The sequence below is a fragment of the Salmo salar genome, chromosome ssa17 (assembly GCF_905237065.1).
Source record: "Salmo salar chromosome ssa17, Ssal_v3.1, whole genome shotgun sequence".
Taxonomy (NCBI): domain Eukaryota; kingdom Metazoa; phylum Chordata; class Actinopteri; order Salmoniformes; family Salmonidae; genus Salmo; species Salmo salar.
In genome coordinates this window covers 2,413,994-2,437,952 of record NC_059458.1, presented here as the reverse complement: position 1 = coordinate 2,437,952, position 23,959 = coordinate 2,413,994, and the positions used below count along the sequence as shown (strand labels likewise).

Sequence of the window (23,959 nt, the reverse complement as noted above, 5' to 3'; positions counted from 1 at the left end):
TATAGCTAGGGAGAAATAATGTAGCTAGGGGGGAAATAATATAGGTTGGGGGAAATAATATAGCTAGGGAGAAATAATGTAGATTGGGGGAAATAATATAGCGAAGTGAGAAATAATGTAGCTAGGGTGAAATAATGTAGCTAGGGGGAAATAATATAGGTCGGGGAGAAATAATGTAGCTAGGGGGAAATAATATAGGTTGGGGGAAATATAGCTAGGGGAAATAATGTAGCTAGGGAGAAATAATGTAGCTAGGGGGAAATAATATAGGTTTGGTGGGAAATAATGTAGCTAGGGGAAAATAATGTAGTTAGGGAGAAATAATGTAGCTAGGGAGAAATAATGTAGCTAGGAGAAATAATATAGGTTGGGGGAAAATAATATAGCTAGGGGAAATAATATAGGTTGGGGGAAATAATATAGCTAGGGAGAAATAATGTAGCTAGGGAGAAATATTGTAGCTAGGGGAAATAATATAGGTTGGGGGAAATAATATAGCTAGGGAGAAATAATGTAGCTAGGGGAAAATAATATAGGTTGGGTGGAAATAATGTAGCTAGGAGGAAATATATGTAACTAGGGAGAAATAATGTAGCTAGGGAGAAATAATGTAGCTAGGGAGAAATAATGTAGCTAGGGGAAATAATATAGCTTGGGGGGAAATAATATAGCTAGGGGGGAAATAATATAGGTTGGGGGAAATAATATAGCTAGGGAGAAATAATGTAGCTAGGGAGAAGTAATGTAGCTAGGGGGAAATAATATAGGTGGGGGGTGGAAATAATATAGCTGGTGAGAAATAATGTAGCTAGGGAGAAATAATGTGCTAGGGGGAAATAATATAGGTTGGGGGAAATAATATAGCTAGGGGGAAATAATTTAGGTTGGTGGGAAATAATATAGCTAGGGAGAAATAATGTAGCTAGGGAGAAATAATGTAGCTAGGGGAAAATAATATAGGTTAGGGGGGGAAATAATATAGCTAGGGAGAAATAATGTAGCTAGGGGGAAATAATATAGGTTGGGGGGAAATAATATAGCTATGGAGAAATAATGTAGCTAGGGAGAAATAATGTAGCTAGGGGAAATAATATAGGTTGGGGGGAAATAATAAAGCTAGAGAGATATAATGTAGCTATGGAGAAATAATGTAGGTAGAGCAAAATAATATAGCTAAGGGGGAAATATTGCTAGGGAGATATAATGTAGCTACGGGGGAAATAATATAGGTTGGGGAAGATAATATAGCTAGGGAATAATATAGCTAGGGAGAAATAATGTAGCTAGGGGGAAATAATATAGCTAGGGAGAAATAATGTAGGTTGGGGGTAAATAATATAGCTAGGGGGGAAATAATATAGGTTGGGGGAAATAATATAGCTAGGGAGAAATAATGTAGCTAGGGAGAAATATTGTAGCTAGGGGAAATAATATAGGTTGGGGAAATAATATAGCTAGGGAGAAATAATGTAGCTAGGGGAAATAATATAGGTTGGGGGAAATAATATAGCTAGGGAGAAATAATGTAGATTGGGGGAAATAATATAGCGAGTGAGAAATAATGTAGCTAGGGTGAAATAATGTAGCTAGGGGGGAAATAATATAGGTTGGGGAGAAATAATGTAGCTAGGGGGGAAATAATATAGGTTGGGGGGAAATATAGCTGGGGGAATAATATAGCTAGGGAGAAATAATGTAGCTAGGGGGAAATAATATAGGTTTGGTGGAAATAATATAGGTTGGGGTGGAAAATAATATTGCTAGGAAGAAATAATATTGGTAGGGGGAAATAATACAGCTAGGGAGAAATAATATAGCTAGGGAGAAATAATATAGGTTGGGGGAAATAATATAGCTAGGGAGAAATAATGTAGCTAGGGGGAAATAATATAGGTTGGGGGAAATAATATAGCTAGGGAGAAATAATGTAGCTAGGAAGAAATAATGTAGCTAGGGGGAAATAATGTAGCTAGGAGGAAATAATATAGGTTGGGGGGAAATAATATAGCTAGGGAGAAATAATATAGGTAGGGGGAAATAATATAGCTAGGGAGAAATAATATAGCTTGGGAGAAATAATATAGGTTGGGGGGGAAATAATATAGCTAGGGAGAAATGATGTAGCTAGGGAGAAATAATGTAGCTAGGGGGAAATAATATAGGTTGGGGGGAAATAATATAGCTAGGGGGAAATAATATAGGTTGGGGGAAATAATATAGCTAGGGGAGAAATAATGTAGCTAGGGAGAAGTAATGTAGCTAGGGGGAAATAATATAGGTTGGGGGGGAAATAATATAGCTAGGGAGAAATAATGTAGCTAGGGAGAAATAATGTGCTAGGGGGAAATAATATAGGTTGGGGGGAAATAATATAGCTAGGGGGAAATAATATAGGTAGGGGGAAATAATATAGCTAGGGAGAAATAATGTAGCTAGGGAGAAATAATGTAGCTAGGGGAAAATAATATAGGTGGGGGGGAAATAATATAGCTAGGGAAAAATAATGTAGCTGGGGAGAAATAATGTAGCTAGGGGGAAATAATATAGCTAGGGGGAAATAATATAGCTAGGGAGAAATAATGTAGCTAGGGGGAAATAATATAGGTTGGGTGGAAATAATGTAGCTAGGAGGAAATATATGTAACTAGGGAGAAATAATGTAGCTAGGGAGAAATAATGTAGCTAGGGAGAAATAATGTAGCTAGGGGGGAAATAATATAGCTTGGGGGAAATAATATAGCTAGGGGAAATAATATAGGTTGGGGGAAATAATATAGCTAGGGAGAAATAATGTAGCTAGGGAGAAGTAATGTAGCTAGGGGGAAATAATATAGGTGGGGGGTGGAAATAATATAGCTGGTGAGAAATAATGTAGCTAGGGAGAAATAATGTGCTAGGGGGAAATAATATAGGTTGGGGGGAAATAATATAGCTAGGGGGAAATAATTTAGGTTGGTGGGAAATAATATAGCTAGGGAGAAATAATGTAGCTAGGGAGAAATAATGTAGCTAGGGGAAAATAATATAGGTTGGGGGGGAAATAATATAGCTAGGGAGAAATAATGTAGCTAGGGGGAAATAATATAGGTTGGGGGAAATAATATAGCTATGGAGAAATAATGTAGCTAGGGAGAAATAATGTAGCTAGGGGGAAATAATATAGGTTGGGGGGAAATAATAAAGCTAGAGAGATATAATGTAGCTATGGAGAAATAATGTAGGTAGAGCAAAATAATATAGCTAAGGGGAAATATTGCTAGGGAGATATAATGTAGCTACGGGGAAATAATATAGGTTGGGGGAGATAATATAGCTGGGGGAATAATATAGCTAGGGAGAAATAATGTAGCTAGGGGGAAATAATATAGCTAGGGAGAAATAATGTAGGTTGGGGGGTAAATAATATAGCTAGGGGGAAATAATATAGGTTGGGGGGAAATAATATAGCTAGGGAGAAATAATGTAGCTAGGGAGAAATATTGTAGCTAGGGGGGAAATAATATAGGTTGGGGGAAATAATATAGCTAGGGAGAAATAATGTAGCTAGGGGGAAATAATATAGGTTGGGGGAAATAATATAGCTAGGGAGAAATAATGTAGATTGGGGGGAAATAATATAGCGAGTGAGAAATAATGTAGCTAGGGTGAAATAATGTAGCTAGGGGGAAATAATATAGGTTGGGGAGAAATAATGTAGCTAGGGGGAAATAATATAGGTTGGGGGGAAATATAGCTGGGGAATAATATAGCTAGGGAGAAATAATGTAGCTAGGGGGAAATAATATAGGTTTGGTGGAAATAATGTAGCTAGGGGAAAATAATGTAGTTAGGGAGAAATAATGTAGCTAGGGAGAAATAATGTAGCTAGGGAGAAATAATATAGGTTGGGGGGTAAATAATATAGCTAGGGGGAAATAATATAGGTTGGGGGAAATAATATAGCTAGGGAGAAATAATGTAGCTAGGGAGAAATATTGTAGCTAGGGGGAAATAATATAGGTTGGGGGGAAATAATATAGCTAGGGAGAAATAATGTAGCTAGGGGGAAATAATATAGGTTGGGTGGAAATAATGTAGCTAGGAGGAAATATATGTAACTAGGGAGAAATAATGTAGCTAGGGAGAAATAATGTAGCTAGGGAGAAATAATGTAGCTAGGGGGAAATAATATAGCTTGGGGGGGAAATAATATAGCTAGGGGAAATAATATAGGTTGGGGGGAAATAATATAGCTAGGGAGAAATAATGTAGCTAGGGAGAAGTAATGTAGCTAGGGGGGAAATAATATAGGTGGGGGGTGGAAATAATATAGCTGGTGAGAAATAATGTAGCTAGGGAGAAATAATGTGCTAGGGGGAAATAATATAGGTTGGGGGGAAATAATATAGCTAGGGGGAAATAATTTAGGTTGGTGGGAAATAATATAGCTAGGGAGAAATAATGTAGCTAGGGAGAAATAATGTAGCTAGGGGAAAATAATATAGGTTGGGGGGAAATAATATAGCTAGGGAGAAATAATGTAGCTAGGGGAAATAATATAGGTTGGGGGGAAATAATATAGCTATGGAGAAATAATGTAGCTAGGGAGAAATAATGTAGCTAGGGGGAAATAATATAGGTTGGGGGGGAAATAATAAAGCTAGAGAGATATAATGTAGCTATGGAGAAATAATGTAGGTAGAGCAAAATAATATAGCTAAGGGGAAATATTGCTAGGGAGATATAATGTAGCTACGGGGAAATAATATAGGTTGGGGGAGATAATATAGCTGGGGGAATAATATAGCTAGGGAGAAATAATGTAGCTAGGGGGAAATAATATAGCTAGGGAGAAATAATGTAGGTTGGGAGGTAAATAATATAGCTAGGGGAAATAATATAGGTTGGGGGGAAATAATATAGCTAGGGAGAAATAATGTAGCTAGGGAGAAATATTGTAGCTAGGGGGAAATAATATAGGTTGGGGGGAAATAATATAGCTAGGGAGAAATAATGTAGCTAGGGGGAAATAATATAGGTTGGGGGAAATAATATAGCTAGGGAGAAATAATGTAGATTGGGGGAAATAATATAGCGAGTGAGAAATAATGTAGCTAGGGTGAAATAATGTAGCTAGGGGGAAATAATATAGGTTGGGGAGAAATAATGTAGCTAGGGGGAAATAATATAGGTTGGGGGGGAAATATAGCTGGGGGAATAATATAGCTAGGGAGAAATAATGTAGCTAGGGGGAAATAATATAGGTTTGGTGGAAATAATGTAGCTAGGGGAAAATAATGTAGTTAGGGAGAAATAATGTAGCTAGGGAGAAATAATGTAGCTAGGGAGAAATAATATAGGTTGGGGGGTAAATAATATAGCTAGGGGGAAATAATATAGGTTGGGGGGAAATAATATAGCTAGGGAGAAATAATGTAGCTAGGGAGAAATATTGTAGCTAGGGGGAAATAATATAGGTTGGGGGGAAATAATATAGCTAGGGAGAAATAATGTAGATTGGGGGGAAATAATATAGCGAGTGAGAAATAATGTAGCTAGGGAGAAATAATGTAGCTAGGGGGGAAATAATATAGGTTGGGGGAAATAATATAGCTAGTGAGAAATAATGTAGCTAGGGGGAAATAATATAGGTTGGGGGAAATAATATAGCTAGGGAGAAATCATGTAGCTAGGGAGAAATAATGTAGCTAGGGGGAAATAATATAGCTTCGGGAGAAATAATATAAGTTGGGGTGGAAAATAATATTGCTAGGGAGAAATAATATAGGTTGGGGGAAATAATATAGCTAGGGAGAAATAATGTAGCTAGGGGGAAATAATATAGGTTGGGGGAAATAATATTGCTAGGGAGAAATAATGTAGCTAGGAAGAAATAATGTAGCTAGGGGAAATAATGTAGCTAGGAGGAAATAATATAGGTTGGGGGGAAATAATATAGGTAGGGGGGAAATAATATAGCTAGGGAGAAATAATATAGCTTGGGAGAAATAATATAGGTTGGGGGGAAATAATATAGCTAGGGAGAAATGATGTAGCTAGGGAGAAATAATGTAGCTAGGGGGAAATAATATAGGTTGGGGGGAAATAATATAGCTAGGGGGAAATAATATAGGTTGGGGGAAATATTATAGCTAGGGAGAAATAATGTAGCTAGGGAGAAGTAATGTAGCTAGGGGGAAATAATATAGGTTGGGGGGGAAATAATATAGCTAGGGAGAAATAATGTAGCTAGGGAGAAATAATGTGCTAGGGGGAAATAATATAGGTTGGGGGGAAATAATATAGCTAGGGGGAAATAATATAGGTAGGGGGAAATAATATAGCTAGGGAGAAATAATGTAGCTAGGGAGAAATAATGTAGCTAGGGGAAAATAATATAGGTGGGGGGAAATAATATAGCTAGGGAAAAATAATGTAGCAAGGGGGAAATAATATAGGTTGGGGGAAATAATATAGCTATGGAGAAATAATGTAGCTAGGGAGAAATAATGTAGCTAGGGGGAAATAATATAGCTAGGGAGAAATAATATAGGTTGGGGGGAATTAATATAGCTATGGAGAAATAATGTAGCTAGGGAGACATAATGTAGCTAGGGGGAAATAATATAGGTTGGGGGGAAATAATATAGCGAGGGAGAAATAATGTAGCTGGGGAGAAATAATGTAGCTAGGGGGAAATAATATAGCTAGGGGGAAATAATATAGCTAGGGAGAAATAATGTAGCTAGGGGGAAATAATATAGGTTGGGTGGAAATAATGTAGCTAGGGGGAAATAATGTAACTAGGGAGAAATAATGTAGCTAGGGAGAAATAATGTAGCTAGGGAGAAATAATGTAGCTAGGGGGAAATTATATAGGTTGGGGGGAAATAATATAGCTAGGGGGAAATAATATAGGTTGGGGGAAATAATATAGCTAGGGAGAAATAATGTAGCTAGGGAGAAGTAATGTAGCTAGGGGGAAATAATATAGGTGGGGTGGAAATAATATAGCTGGTGAGAAATAATGTAGCTAGGGAGAAATAATGTGCTAGGGGGGAAATAATATAGGTTGGGGGAAATAATATAGCTAGGGGGAAATAATTTAGGTTGGGGGAAATAATATAGCTAGGGAGAAATAATGTAGCTTGGGAGAAATAATGTAGCTAGGGGGAAATAATGTAGGTTGGGGGAAATAATATAGCTAGGGAGAAATAATGTAGCTAGGGAGAAATAATGTAGCTAGGGAGAAATAATATAGGTTGGGGGGTAAATAACATAGCTAGGGGAAATAATATAGATTGGGGGGAAATAATATAGCAAGGGAGAAATAATGTAGCTAGGGAGAAATAATGTAGCTAGGGGGAAATAATATAGGTTGGGGGGAAATAATATAGCTAGGGAGAAATAATGTAGCTAGGGGGAAATAATACAGGTTGGGGGAAATAATATAGCTAGGGAGAAATAATGTAGATTGGGGGGAAATAATATAGCTAGGGAGAAATAATGTAGCTAGGGAGAAATAATGTAGCTAGGGGAAATAATATAGGTTGGGGGGAAATAATATAGCTAGGGAGAAATAATGTAGCTAGGGGGAAATAATATAGGTTGGGGGAAATAATATAGCTAGGGAGAAATAATGTAGCTCGGGAGAAATAATGTAGCTAGGGGGAAATAATATAGCTTCGGGGGAAATAATATAGGTTGGGGTGGAAAATAATATTGCTAGGGAGAAATAATATAGGTAGGGGGAAATAATATAGCTAGGGAGAAATAATATAGCTAGGGAGAAATAATATAGGTTGGGGGAAATAATATAGCTAGGGAGAAATAATGTAGCTAGGGGGAATTAATATACGTTGGGGGAAATAATATAGCTAGGGAGAAATAATGTAGCTAGGAAGAAATAATGTAGCTAGGGGAAATAATGTAGCTGGGAGGAAATAATATAGGTTGGGGGGAAATAATATATCTAGGGAGAAATAATATAGGTAGGGGGAAATAATATAGCTAGGGAGAAATAATATAGCTTGGGAGAAATAATATAGGTTGGGGGGGAAATAATATAGCTAGGGAGAAATGATGTAGCTAGGGAGAAATAATGTAGCTAGGGGGAAATAATATAGGTTGGGGGGGAAATAATATAGCTAGGGGGGAAATAATATAGGTTGGGGGGAAATAATATAGCTAGGGAGAAATAATGTAGCTAGGGAGAAGTAATGTAGCTAGGGGGAAATAATATAGGTGGGGGTGGAAATAATATAGCTGGTGAGAAATAATGTAGCTAGGGAGAAATAATGTGCTAGGGGGAAATAATATAGGTTGGGGGAAATAATATAGCTAGGGGGAAATAATTTAGTTTGGGGGGAAATAATATAGCTAGGGAGAAATAATGTAGCTAGGGAGAAATAATGTAGATAGGGGAAAATAATATAGGTTGGGGGGGAAATAATATAGCTAGGGAAAAATAATGTAGCTAGGGGGAAATAATATAGGTTGGGGGAAATAATATAGCTATGGAGAAATAATGTAGCTAGGGAGAAATAATGTAGGTAGAGGAAAATAATATAGCTAAGGGGAAATATAGCTAGGGAGATATAATGTAGCTACGGGGAAATAATATAGGTTGGGGGAGATAATATAGCTGGGGGAATAATATAGCTAGGGAGAAATAATGTAGCTAGGGAGATATAATGTAGCTATGGAGAAATAATATAGCTGGGGGAATAATATAGCTAGGGGGAAATAATATAGCTAGGGAGAAATAATGTAGCTAGGGAGAAATAATGTAGCTAGGGAGAACTAATGTAGCTAGGGGGAAATAATATAGGTTGGGGGGAAAATAACATAGCAAGGAGGAAATAATATAGATTGCGGGGAAAATAATATAGCTAGGGGGAAATAAAATCGCTAGGGGGAAATAATATATCTAGGGAGAAATAATATAGCTGGGTGAATAATATAGCTAGGGAGAAATAATGTAGCTTGGGAGAAATAATGTAGCTAGGGGGAAATAATATCGGTTGGGGGAAAATAATATAGCTAGGGGGGAAATTAAATGCTAGGGGGAAATAATATAGCTAGGGAGAAATAACATAGCTGGGGGAATAATATAGCTAGGGAGAAATAATGTAGCTATGGGGAAATAATATAGCTAGGGGGAAATAATATAGCTAGGGGGAAATATTATATCTAGGGAGAAATAATTTAGCTAGGGAGAAATAATATAGCTAGGGGGAAATATTATAGCTAGAGAGAAATAATGTAGCTAGGGAGAAATAATATAGCTAAGGGGAAATAATATAGCTAGGGAGAAATAATGTAGCTAGGGGGAAATAATATAGGTTGGGCGGGAAATAATATAGCTAGTGGGAAATCATATAGCTAAGGAGAAATAATATAGCTCGGGGAAATAATATAGCTATGGGCAAATAATGTAGCTAGGAGGAAATAATATAGCTAAGGGGGAAATAATATAGCTAGGGGGAAATAATATAGCTAGGGGGAAATAATATAGCTAGGGGGAAATAATATAGCTAGGGAGAAATAATATTGCTAGATGAAATAATGTAGCTAGGGGGAAATAATATAGCTAGGGGAAAATCATATAGCTAGGGGGAAATCATATAGCTAGGGGGAAATAATATAGCTAGGGGAAATAATGTAGCTGGGGGAAATAATGTAGCTAAGGGGAAATAATATAGCTAGGGAGAAATAATATAGCTAGGGGGAAATAATATAGCTAGGGAGAAATAATATAGCTAGGGAGAAATAATATAGCTAAGGGGAAATAATATAGCTAGGGAGAAATAATATTGCTAAGGGGAAATCATATAGCTAGGGGGAAATAATATAGCTAGGGAGAAATAATATAGCTAAGGGGAAATAATATAGCTAGGTAGAAATAATATAGCTAAGGTGAAATCATAAAGCTAGGGGGAAATAATATGGCTAGGGAGAAATAATATAGCTAGGGAGAAAAAATGTTGGTTCTGTTGGAGCTTGAGGAAGGAAGTGTTCTCTGATTCGTTTTTATTTGACAGTGTTTCTAAAGTCAGCAAAAAAAAGAAACGTCCTCTCACTGTCAACTGCGTTTATTTTCAGCAAACTTAACATGTGTAAATATTTGTATGAACTGTGGCAAAGAAGGGGGTCGAGTGATAAATGGCAGATATGTGAGGGCAGAACTAATAAACGGGCTCTGCCCGATCACTAAAATGGCCACCCCGATCAGAACTACAGGTCACAAAATGGCCGACTGCCAAAACTACAATTCCCAGAAGCAAGGGGAACCCTCAGAAGGTGGAGCCGACCCACAGATAAAAGGTCAAGAAAAACCAGGAAGAGAGAGAGAGGGCGGGAAGGATCTATGAACCATAGAGAAAGAGACAATCTACATTGGCTGGATTTACCGTGTACGAGCTGGACTGTTTTGGACTTACCTGTTGGCGTTTAGACCTGGACCTACCGAGAACCAGATTTGTGTACCGAACCCTGCTATCCTTGACCTTACCTGCGGCCTGGGTGGACCAGGACAGCGAAACAAACACACAGGTACTGTCATGTTCGAAAGAACTTTCATTCTGGGCTGACTTTGGTGACAGTTTCCCACTTAATTTGTGACAAACGCTCCTAACTTTGAAGAGGTTTGCCACAGAACATAGGAAGATTCAACAACTGAGACATAAACTGAACAAGTTCCACAGAAATGTGACTAACAGAAATTGAATAATGTGTCCCTGAACAAAGGGGGTGTCAAAATCTCTGGGGGGAATGGCCCTAGCCCTCACCCGCCGATCCAACAGGTCCCAGATGTGCTCAATGGGACTGAGATCCGGGCTCCTCGCTGGCCATGGCAGAACACTGACATTCCTGTCTTGCAGGAAATCACACACAGAACGAGCAGTATGGCCAGCGGCATTGTCATGCTGAAGGGTCCTGTCAGGATGAGCCTGCAGGAAGGTTACTACAGTACGGAGAAAAAATGTATAAAACGTATGAAATGTATGCATTCACTACTGTAAGTCGCTCTGGATAAGAGCGTCTGCTAAATGACTAAAATGTAAATGTACATGAGGGAGGAGGATGTCTTCCCTGTAACGCACAGCGTTGAGATTGCCGCCCCAGACCATGACGGACCCTCCACCTCCAAATCGATCCCGCTCCAGAGTACAGGCCTCAGTGTAACGCTCATTCCTTCGACAATAAACGCGAATCCAACCATCACCCCTGGTGATACAAAACCGCGACTCTTCAGTGAAGAGCACTTTTTGCCAGTCCTGTCTGGTCCAGCAATGGTGGGTTTGTGCCCATAGGCGACGTTGTTGCTGGTGATGTCTGGTGAGGACCTGCCTTACAACAGGCATACAAGCCCTCAGTCCAGCCTCTCTCAGCCTATTGCGGACAGTCTGAGCACTGATGGAGGGATTGTGCATTCCTGGTGTAACTCGGGCAGTTGTTGTTGCCATCCTGTACCTGTCCCGCAGCTGTGATGTTCGGATGTACCGATCCTGTGCAGGTGTTGTTACACGTGGTCTACCACTGCGAGGATGATCAGCCGTCCGTCCTGTCTCCCTGTAGCGCTGTCTTAGGCGTCTCACTGTACGGACATTGCAATTTATTGGCACGTTCACGCAGATCAGCAGGGACCCTGGGCATCTTTCTTTTGGTGTTTTTCAGAGTCAGTAGAAAGGCCTCTTTAGTGTCCCAAGTTTTCATAACTGTGACCATAATTGCCTACCGTCTGTAAGCTGTTAGTGTCTAAATGACCGTTCCACAGGTGCATGTTCATTAGTTGTTTATGGTTCATTGAATAAGCATGGGAAACAGTGTCTAAACCCTTTACAATGAAGATCTGTGAAGTTATTTGGATATTTACGAATTATCTTTGAAAGACAGGGTCCTGAAAAAGGGACGTTTCTTTTTTTGCTGAGTTTATGTGTGATCCAAGGGAACGTTAACTACAGGCCAAGCATTTGCATCTCAGAATTATTTTTTGGTCTCAGTATATTGAATGTTTACATGTTCATTTCTATAGAATATTCTCCAGCCTCAAATACATACACTGCCACATAGCAGTGTTAGACGCAGCCTGTACAAGAAGTGCCAGAACACCCTGGGACTAAACATATGGGCTCCTCTAGAATATTCTCACCAACCTCAACCTCACACATATGTGCGCACGCTCACACACTCTCACACACACACACACACTCTTTCCTCTCTTTATTTTGCATGGGGCTAGATTTCAAAGGTATTACATGGTGAAGCTGATCATTTCATTGAGGAGACATTGTATTGCCAGACAGTCTGTGTAAGTGTTGGGTCTGAGCCTGGTTAAGGTATAGGTGGTGATGTGCTGTTCCACCACAGGTATTTACATGTCAGATAGAGAAGCAGCCGACACAGCTACAGGGGACAATCCCACTGCAGTAAACACCAACGCCAACGGCCACACACACACACACACACACACATAGATACACCACACACACAAACGCAGCCACAAGCGCACACACACACGAACACAGGCAGACACACAAGCACACACACTGACGGTTTCGGGCCACACCCCAATGCACGCACGCATGCGCGCGCGCACACACACACACACACACACACACACACACACACACACACACACAGTCAGGCCTCAATCTGTAAGTGTAATATCCCCATTAGACAGTCACATTTATTGATAAATATATAGAAACCCAGCCTAAAACCCCAAACAGCAAGCAATGCAGATGTAGAAGCACGGTGGCTAGGAAAAACTCCCTAGAAAGACAGGAATCTTGGGAGAAACCCAGAGAGGAACCAGGCTCTGAGCGGTGGCCAGTCCTCTTCTGGCTGTGCCGGGTGGAGATTATAACAGAACATGGCCAAGATGTTCAAACGTTCATAGATGACCAGCAGAGTCAGATAATAATAATCACAGTGGTTGTAGAGGGTGCAACAGGTCAGCACCTCAGGAGTAAATGTCAGTTGGCTTTTCATAGACGATCATTCAGAGTTAGAGACAGCAGGTGCGGTAGAGAGAGAGAGTCCAAAACAGCAGGTCTGGGACAGGTAGCACGTCCGGTGAACAGGTCATGGTTCCATAGCCACAGGCAGAACAGTTGAAGCTGGAGCAGCTGCCAATGATCCGTTTTTCATTTTCGTTTGTGTCTGTCTGATTTGTTTACACCTGTGTCCTATTAGTTGATTACGGTGGGTTTATTAACCTCCGTTGCCTGCTATTCTTTGTGGGGGATTATTTGCTGTTGTTGCTCTGCTGGGGGGGCGTGTTTGTGGGGGATTGTTTGCTGTTGTTGCTCTGCTAGGGGGGCGTGTTTGTGGGGGATTATTTGCTGTTGTTGCTCTGCTAGGGGGCGTGTTTGTGGGGGATTATTTGCTGTTGTTGCTCTGCTAGGGGGCGTGTTTGTGGGGGATTATTTGCTGTTGTTGCTCTGCTGGGGGGCGTGTTTGTGGGGGATTATTTGCTGTTGTTGCTCTGCTAGGGGGCGTGTTTGTGGGGATTATTTGCTGTTGTTGCTCTGCTAGGGGGCGTGTTTGTGGGGGATTATTTGCTGTTGTTGCTCTGCTAGGGGGGCGTGTTTGTGGGGGATTATTTGCTGTTGTTGCTCTGCTAGGGGGGCGTGTTTGTGGGGGATTATTTGCTGTTGTTGCTCTGCTAGGGGGCGTGTTTGTGGGGGATTATTTGCTGTTGTTGCTCTGCTAGGGGGCGTGTTTGTGGGGGATTATTTGCTGTTGTTGCTCTGCTAGGGGGCGTGTTTGTGGGGGATTATTTGCTGTTGTTGCTCTGCTAGGGGGCGTGTTTGTGGGGGATTATTTGCTGTTGTTGCTCTGCTAGGGGGCGTGTTTGTGGGGGATTATTTGCTGTTGTTGCTCTGCTAGGGGGCGTGTTTGTGCCACAGGGTTTTTTTCCTCACGGTCGTGTTTCACCGTGTTTAGTTTATTTGGGAGTAGAGGTTTCTCCTCCGTGTGTTACGTTTATTTCCCTGTGTGTGGCGACTTCGTTGGGTGTGTTTCCCCACCTGTTGTTGTCGTGTTTGGGACGTTTAATAAACTATTGTACTCTGGAAATTCCTTGCTCTCCTGCGCCTGACTCCTGCACCTACCTCTTCTTAGGAGGAACGTAACAAACAGATACCAGCATTATAGCATTAATAACACTGTTTAATCAACTACACAATTCAACGTAGAGTCATATTGATATTTTAAGATTGTAAATTACATCCTATCTTATTTTAAACACTACATGACTGAAATTAAATTAGGGTTTTGTCCAATAAGCACTTTCACACCAACTCATATTTTCTGGAATTTCTCAACCAAAGCAAGCCTCTGTATTTAGTTGGCAACAATTTCATTGACTTCATTACAATAGCACTTAATGAATATTGATTAGTCATTTAAATCACATCCTAAAGAGAAAGAGAGAGAATGAGTGTGTGTGAAAGAGAGAGAGAGAGAGAGAGTTTATAGCCTGGTGTAGGCAGAAGGTACAGTATGTTTCCTCCCTCCCAGTAGATATGTATTGAGTTAGTCTAGTCCATGGAGGGCTTTAACATTGATTGTGATAATTAAATATATCCGCTCCAAATGGCAGCATTCCAGCCGTCAAGACTACCAATATCAGCAATACAAACATCCTCAAATCAATCCACCCATAATTATACACTGAGAAGGGAAATTAATCTTATGGCAAAAGAATATTTGATAAATTCACACATAAACATGTTTCAATTAGAAATCATTATCACCACAAAGAGACATACAGTTGAAGTCGGAAGTTTACATACACCTTAGCCAAATAAATGTATACTCAGTTTTTCACAATTCCTGACATTTAATCCTAATAAAAATTCCCTGTCTTAGGTCAGTTAGAATCACCAATTTATTTTAACAATGTGAAATGTCAGAATAATAGTTGAGAATTATTTATTTCAGCTTTTATTTCTTTCATCACATTCCCAGTGGGTCAGAAGTTTACATACACTCAATTAGTATTTGGTAGCATTGTCTTTAAATTGTTTAAGTTGGGTCAAACGTTTCGGGTACCCTTCCACAAGCTTCCCACAATAAGTTGGGTGAATTTTGGCCCACTCCTCCTGACAGAGCTGGTGTAACTGAGTCAGGTTTCTAGGCTTCCTTGCTCACACACGCTTTTTCAGCTCTGCCCACAAATTTTCTATGGGATTGAGGTCAGGGCTTTGTGATGGCCACTCCAATACCTTGACTTTGTTGTCCATTTCGCCACAACTTTGGAAGTATGCTTAAGGTCATTGTCCATTTGGAAGACCCATTTGCGACCAAGCTTTAACTTCCTGACTGATGTCTTGAGATGTTGCTTCAATATATCCACATAATTTTCCTGCCTCATGATGCCATCTATTTTGTGAAGTGCAGCAAAGCACACCCACAACATGATGCTGTCACCCCGTGCTTCACGGTTGGGATTGTGTTCTTCGGCTTGCAAGCCTCCCCCTTTTTCCTCCAAACATAATGATGGTCATTATGGCCAAACAGTTATATTTTTGTTCAAACAGACCAGAGGACATTTCTCCAAAAAGTACGATCTTTGTCCCCATGTGCAGTTGCAACCCATAGTCTGGCTTTTTTATTGTGGTTTTAGAGCAGTGGCTTCTTCCTTGCTGAGCTGCCTTTCAGGTTATGTCCATATAGGACTCGTTTTACTGTGGATATAGATAATGTTGTACCTGTTTCCTCCAGCATCTTCACAAGGTCCTTTGCTGTTGTTCTGGGATTGATTTGCACTTTTCACACTAAAGTATGTTCATCTCTAGGAGACAGAATGCGTCTCCTTCCTGAGCGGTATGATGGCTGCGTGGTCCCATGGTGTTTATACTTGCGTATTATTGTTTGTACAGATGAACGTGGTACCTTCAGGCTTTTGGAAATTGCTCGCAAGGATGAACCAGACTTGTAGAGGTCAGGGCGTGACACCCCTCCTAGTGAGAGGGTTTATTTCTCTATGTTGTTAGGTCGGGGTGTGGGGTGGGCATTCTATGTGTTATTTTCTATGTTTTGGCCGGGTATGGTTTCCAATCAGAGGCAGGTGTCTATCGTTGTCTCTAATTGGAAGCCATACTTAGGCAGCCTTTTTCCACCTGTGTTTGTGGGATCTTGATTTTGTACTGCTCGTTATAGCCTGCAAGACGGGACGGTCGTTTGTATTTGTTTATTATTTTGATTAAGTGTTCCGATTTAAAATAAAGATGAACACTCACCACGCTGCCCCTCGGTCTAATCCTTTGGACGATCGTTACACCTAGGGACGGCATGGAAGAGCACCAGTAAGCCAGTGACTGAGCCCCTGTAATAGGGTAAGAGGTAGAGAATCCCAGTGGAGAGAGGGGAACCGGCCAGGCAGAGACAGCAAGGGCGGTTCGTTGCTCCAGTGCCTTTCCGTTCACCTTCACACTCCTGGGCCAGACTACACTCAATCATATGACCTACTGAAGAGATGAGTCTTCAGTAAAGACTTAAAGGTTGAGAGCGAGTATGCGTCTCTCACATGGGTAGGCAGACCATTCCAGAAAAATTGAGCTCTATAGGAGAAAGCCCTGCCTCCAGTTGTTTGCTTAGAAATTCTAGGGACAATTAGGAGGCCTGCGTCTTGTGACCGTAGCGTACGTGTAGGTATGTATGTAATGCTTTGTAGGTTAGCAGTAAAACCTTGAATTCTGCCCTTGCCTTAACAGGAAGCCAGTGTAGGGAAGCTAGCACTGGAGCAATATGATCACATTTTTCGGTTCTAGTCAGGATTCTAGCAGCCGTATTTAGCACTAACTGAAGTTTATTTAGTGCTTTATCTATGTAGCCGGAAAGTAGAGCATTGCAGTAGCCCAACCTAGAAGTAACAAAAGCATGGATTAATTGTTCTGCATCATTTTTGGACAGAAAGTTTCAGATTTTTACAATGTTACATAGATGGAAAAAAGCTGTCCTTGAAACAGTCTTGATATGTTCGTAAAAAGAGAGATCAGGGTCCAGAGTAACGCCGAGGTCCTTCACAGTTTTATTTGAGACGACTGCACAACCATCAAGATTAATTGTCAGATTCAACAGAAGATCTCTTTGTTTCTTGGGACCTAGAACAAGCATCTCTGTTTTGTCCGAGTTTAAAAGTAGAACGTTTGCAGCCATCCACTTATGTCTGAAACACAGGCTTCTAGCGAGGGCAATTTTGGGGCTTCACCATGTTTCATTGAAAAGTACAGCTGTGTGTCATCCACATAGCAGTGAAAGTTAACATTATGTTTTTGAATGACATCCCCAACAGGTAAAATATATAGTGAAAACAATAGTGGTCCTAAAACGGAACCTTGAGGAACACCAACATTTACAGTTGATTTGTCAGAGGACAAACCATTCTCAGAGACAAACTGATATCTTCCCGATGGATAAGATCTAAACCAGGCCAGAACTTGTCCGTGTAGACCAATTTGGGTTTCCAATCTCTCCAAAAGAATGTGGTGATCGATGGTATCAAAAGCAGCACTAAGGTCTAGGAGCACGAGGACAGATGCAGAGCCTCGGTATGACACCATTAAAAGGTAATTTACCACCTTCACAAGTGCCGTCTCAGTGCTATGATGGGGTCTAAAACCAGACTGAAGCATTTCGTATACATTGTTTGTCTTCAGGAAGGCAGTGAGTTGCTGCGCAACCGCTTTTTCAAAAATTTTGGAGAGGAATGGAAGATTCGATATAGGCCGATAGTTTTTTATATTTTCTGGGTCAAGGTTTGGCTTTTTCAAGAGAAGCTTAATTACTGCCACTTTTAGTGAGTTTGGTACACATCCGAGAGATGGATAGAGAGCCGTTTATTATGTTCAACATAGGAGGGCCAAGCACAGGAAGCAGCTCTTTCAGTAGTTTAGTTGGAGTAGGGTCCAATATGCAGCTTGAAGGTTTAGAGGCCATGATTATTTTCATCATTGTGTCAAGAGATATAGTACTAAAACACTTGAGTTTCTCCCTTGATCCTAGGTCCTGACAGAGTTGTGCAGACTCAGGACAACGGAGCTTTGGAGGAATATGCAGATTTAAAAAGGAGTCCGTAATTTGCTTTCTAATGATCATGATCTTTTCCTCAAAGAAGTTCATGAATTTATTACTGCTGAAGTGAAAGCCATCCTCTCTTGGGGAATGCTGCTTTTTAGTTAGCTTTGCGACAGTATCAAAAAGAAATTTCGGATTGTTCTTATTTTCCTCAATTAAGTTGGAAAAATAGGATGATCGAGCAGCAGTGAGGGCTCTTCGATACTGCACGGTACTGTCTTTCCAAGCTAGTCGGAAGACTTCCAGTTTGGTGTGGCGCCATTTCCGTTCCAATTTTCTGGAAGCTTGCTTCAGAGCTCGTGTATTTTCTGTATACCAGGGAGCTAGTTTCTTATGACAAAAGTTTTTAGGGGTGCAACTGCATCTAGGCTATTGCACAAAGTTACATTGAGTTCCTCAGTTAGGTGGTTAACTGATTTTTGTCCTCTGTCGTCCTTGGGTAGGCAGAGGGAGTCTGGAAGGCCATAAAGGAATCTTTGGGTTGTCTGAGAATTTATAGCACGACTTTTGATGCTCCTTGGTTGGGGTCTGAACAGATTATTTGTTGCGATTGCAAACGTAATAAAATGGTGGTCCGATAGTCCAGGATTATGAGGAAAAACATTAAGATCCACAACATTTATTCCATGGGACAAAACTAGGTCCAGAGTATGACTGTGGCAGTGAGTAGGTCCAGAGACATGTTGGACAAAACCCACTGAGTCGATGATGGCTCCGAAAGCCTTTTGGAGTGGGTCTGTGGACTTTTCCATGTGAATATTAAAGTCACCAAAAATGTGAATATTATCTGCTATGTCCGAAAGGAATTCAAGGAACTCAGTGAGGAACGCTGTATATGGCCCAGGAGGCCTGTATACAGTAGCTATAAAAAGTGATTGAATAGGCTGCATAGATTTCATGACTAGAAGCTCAAAAGACGAAAACGTTGTTTTATTTTTTTTGTAAATTGAAATTTGCTATCGTAAATGTTAGCAACTCCTCTGCCTTTGCGGGATGCACGGGGGATATGGTCACTAGTGTAACCAGGAGTTGAGGCCTTATTTAACACAGTAATTCATCAGGCTTAAGCCATGTTTCAGTCAGGCCAATCACATCAAGTTTATGATCAGTGATTAGTTCATTGACTGTAACTGCCTTTGAAGTGAGGGCTCTAACATTAAGTAGCCCTATTTTGAGATGTGAGGTATCACGATCTCTTTCAATAATGGCAGGAATGGAGGAGGTCTTTATTGTAGTGAGATTGCTAAAGCGAACACCACCATGTTTAGTTTTGCCCAACCTAGGTCGAGGCAGACACGGTCTCAATGGGGATAGCTGACTCCACTGACTATGCTAGTGGCAGACTCCACTAAGCTGGCAGGCTGGCTCACAGCCTGCTGCCTGGCCTGCACCCTATTTCATTGTGGAGCTAGGGGAGTTAGAGCCCTGTCTATGTTCATAGATAAGATGAGAGCACCCATCCAGCTAGGATGGAGTCCGGCACTCCTCAACAGGCCAGGTTTGGTCCTGTTTGTGGGTGAGTCCCAGAAAGAGGGCCAATTATCTACAAATTCTATCTTTTGGGAGGGGCAGAAAACAGTTTTAAACAAGCGATTGAGTTGAGACTCTGCTGTAGAGCTCATCACTCCCCCTAACTGGGAGGGGGCCAGAGACAATTACTCGATGCCGACAAATCTTTCTAGCTGATTTACACGCTGAAGCTATGTTGCGCTTGGTGACCTCTGACTGTTTCATCCCAACATCGTTGTTGCCGACGTGGATAACAATATCCCTATACTCTCTATACTCGCCAGTTTTAGCCTTAGCCAGCACCATCTTCAGATTAGCCTTAACATCGGTAGCCCTGCCCCCTGGTAAACAGTGTACGATCGCTGGATGATTCGTTTTAAGTCCAATACTGCGGGTAATGGAGTCGCCAATGACTAGGGTTTTCAATTTGTCAGAGCTAATGGTGGGAGGCTTCGGCCTCTCAGACCCCGTAACGGGAGGAGTAGAGACTAGAGAAGGCTCGGCCTCTGACTCCGACTCGCTGCTTAATGGGGAGAACCGGTTGAAAGTTTCTGTCGGCTGAATGAGCGACACCGGTTGAGCATTCCTACAGCATTTCCCTCCAGAAGCCATGAGAAAGTTGTCCGGCTGTGGGGACCGTGCGAGGGGATTTATACTAACGTTACTATCTGTACTTACTGGTGGCACAGACGCTGTTTCATCCTTTCCTACACTGAAATTACCCTTGCCTAACGATTGTGTCTGAAGCTGGGCTTGCAGCACAGCTATCCTTGCCGTAAGGCGATCGTTCTCCTGTATATTATGAGTACAGCGACTGCAATTAGAAGGCATCATGTTAATGTTACTTAGCTTCGGCTGTTGGAGGTCCTGACGAACCACGTCCAGATAAAACCTCCGGAGTGAAAAAGTTGAATGAAAAAAGTTGAGTGAGGGAAAAACTAAAAATATAAACGGTAATTAAAAAGTAAAAACGTAAAGTTGTCAGGTAGCAAAGTAAGGTTGGCAACAAAACGCACAGCAGCACGTAAACAAGTCTGCAAGTTGTGACCGGAAATGACGCTCAGGGATTCTCTCTTCTGTTCGCATCTCCTCTCGTTTCCTCTCCTCTCCTGTTCTGTTCTTCTCCAATGTTCACACCTCCTCTTTTCCCATCTTCTCCTGCTCTCCTCTGTTCACATCGCCGCTCTTTTCCTCTCCTCTCCTGTTCTCCTCTCTTCTGTTCTCTGAGCATTGGGAGGAAGTGTAATGTATTGATTAACTATCTGATGATTCCGATAGGACCTGATCAATAAGACTTTGTTTGAAAGCCAGGTAGGGATCTCCCTCTACAGTCAGAACACACACACACACACACACACACACACACACACACACACACACACACACACACACACACACACACACACACACACACACACACACACACACACACACACACTCATAGATCCACAGCAGCAATGCACACCCAGAAGAGATCTTAATGCTGTGTTTCCTGTTTGTTGTCTGCCCGGCATCTCTCTGAGTGTGTGTGTCAATGACTGGTTAAAGCAGGAGGACTACGTGCTGTTGATGTCTCACTCATTTTGTCTATGAAGGAGCTCAGTGACATGCATTCATCTGTGTGTGTGTGTGTGTGTGTGTGTGTGTGTGTGTGTGTGTGTAAGTATCTCAGCTTCCTGGTCCTTACCAGTTCGGGAGCAGAGGGAGGCAAGTGTAAGGGGCCCAGCTGTAGCAATACAGTCCCTAAGGGCCACAGAAGGGGGCCTGGACCTATAACGGGGTGCACCTCCTCCCCCTGTACCCCATCCCTCTCCCCTTTAGGTCAGTGAGTGTGTAGCAGCCGGTTACATGCCCACACAGCCACAGGGTAGCAGGAAGAGTTCAGGTCAACTCCAACATGCCTAAAAATAATTTGATTTTAAAAAAAGTAAGAAAAGATTTGTAAAGCTTAGGGGATGTCTAGATGTGTTGTTGTTTCCTCTCTAGCCTAGGGACTTAGACATTCTGGACACCTCTATACATTTCTCTAAATCTCCCTGTCCTCAATTCCTCACCGTGTGTGTGTGTGTGTGTGTGTGTGTGTGTGTGTGTGTGTGTGTGTGTGTGTGTAAGAACACTAACAAGACAGCTGTAGTCTGGGTACAGTAGGCTAAACAGATGAGTGTATGTATAATACAGTGTTGAATCCTGTTGAACACTGTGCCGGAGCAGGGTTCGTTTAGCAGTGAAAGGGACTCTCTCAGGCATCGATTCAGCCGACCAACCAGGCATGAGAATAATGCAGGTCAGCCGTGTGATTGGTTGGTCAATGTGTCGATTACTCCCTGGCCCTGCCCAGTATTTCCTGGTAGAGGGGTTGAGTTGAAAATAGTTCCAGGTCAAAGGGTGTGCTGCTGCTCACTGACCACATAAAGGAGTCTCATAGACCATTTCTGGCCCCCTTCTCCCCGAAGTCTGCACCCTTACACCCTATGGTACATTTGTTTTGGTTTCTTTGAATAGGATCCTACCAACTGTGTGTGTGTGTGTGTGAGCATTGAAATGTCCAGACACATAGTGTAAGAAACGGTCTTTAATGTGTCCTCTTCTTTTTCTTTACAGAAACCATGACAGAGGAATGCTGATTTCTTAACAACATCATTCCGCGGCACCAGACGGCCACAAAGCACAACGTCCACACATCTCCAAACCACCCAGAAACCAAGCAACAGTACAGAAGTCCAGATGGACCCGTCACCCAACACCGCACACTTTCATGACGAGATTATCCACAGAAACAAATGACAACAAATGACAACAAAACTAAACATCAAGGAAAATACTGAGTTCCTGTTTGATCAACTACTAAAACTCCTGGATTCTCTCTTTCTCTATCACCAGTAGCTACAGACATAATTGTGACTTGTGACAAAGATACAGTACCACATTGTAAATAGCATTTTGTAGAGTATTATATGTTATAATATGTAGGTTGGAGGTCTAACTGTAGACAGACACCGTAGAGGGCAGAGGTGATGATGCGTGAGTTCCCGTTAGCACATAGGCCCAATGCTGTTCCTGTAAATAATGGACAGTAGAAGTGAATAGGGCCTCATATGGAATACAGCTACTACATCTGTATATAGGCATGACACCATAGCTCTAATATGTACATAGGCATTCAATTATACCTCCTTATTTCTCCTATCCCCCTTCAACCCCCCTACACTAGCACAATGATAATCACCATATCTCCATACTCAGACATGTAAAAGATATATATACAGGAGGAAACTGGAGATACAGAGAGAAGATACACACAGGGTTGCAGCTGGTAACACACTGGAGTGAGAAACACAGACCCACTTTGGCTGGAATAAGAAACTGGTGAACTCTCCCTGCCACAAAGAGGCACACAATAACCCTGGTGTATTTGTACGTGTATTTTACTCCCCTTAGTGAAGTGAAAGTTTCAGTTCAATGGTTTGAAAGCTTTCTACAGTCCACTCAATGTACAAATGTTCATTTTCATCCCCACTTTCTCCCTCTCCCTCCATTCCTGATTGGCTAGTCCCTCCTCTCTCCACCAGTCCTGATTGGCTGTTGACAGTCAGTGTGGGCGTGTCAATCAGAGGGCCTGTAGGCCCGTAGGCCTCTCTGAGACTAGGCGCTCGCTTAGCTCCCACAGGCTGGCTGCAGTGACCTGGTCCTCGGCCTGGGGGAGGGCAGGCAGCGGAAACAGTTGTTGAAGTACATCCCTCCTAGACCCTCCAGCTCCGGAGCTACCGCACAGTACACCGTGGTGGCTGCCCCCTGTTGCTGTGGAGACAGAGAGACAGAGAGACAACAGTCAACATGGAGGACAGACAGAGCAGCACTGATCAACATCATCTGTGTGGGAAGGGACAGTCAGAGAGACTGACAGAGACGCTCTTGTCCGCCAAGAGATACACAGGAAATCCAGGCACCCTAAAGATCCTGCCAAGACACCTCCACTGGAATACACACACCTGGACTCAGCGACCCTGATCCTCCAGAGCTTCCATATGAGACAGACAAGGAACTCCATGCAAATGGAGAGAGACAGAAAGAGAGATACAGAGAGGATAAACTCCATAGAGACACCCCTCTCTGCCACAGCCCATAATGATGGGATAGTGTTACCATAGGGACAATGGATCTGGATATTTTTATTTATATACAGTACCAGTCAAAGGTTTGGACACACCTACTCATTCAATTTTTTTTTTTTTTTTAACTATTTTCTACAATGTATAATATTAGTGAAGACATCAAAACTATTAAATAACACATATAGAATCATGTAGTAACCAAAAAAGTGTTAAACAAATCAAAATGTATTTTAGATTTTAAATTCTTCAAAGTAGCCACTCTTTTACTT

The 23,959-nt window shown here is 41.6% G+C and overlaps 1 protein-coding gene and 1 pseudogene across 2 annotated transcripts in view; one reads left to right on the top strand and one right to left on the bottom strand.

Annotated features, from left to right (window-relative positions):
- LOC106561266 (transcription factor Maf) overlaps positions 1 to 22,361 on the top strand; it is a 118,219-nt gene extending 95,858 nt beyond the window's left edge. The window contains exon 4 of one of the 2 annotated variants that reach the window (XR_006759956.1): positions 22,180 to 22,295. The gene's annotated coding sequence lies outside the window, so the exon portion shown is untranslated. Of the gene's footprint in view, positions 1 to 22,179 lie in introns of both variants that reach the window. The other variant, XM_045698710.1, reaches the window with a different exon arrangement.
- The window catches only part of LOC106561268 (WW domain-containing oxidoreductase-like), a 289,940-nt pseudogene continuing 288,116 nt past the window's right edge, over positions 22,136 to 23,959 (bottom strand).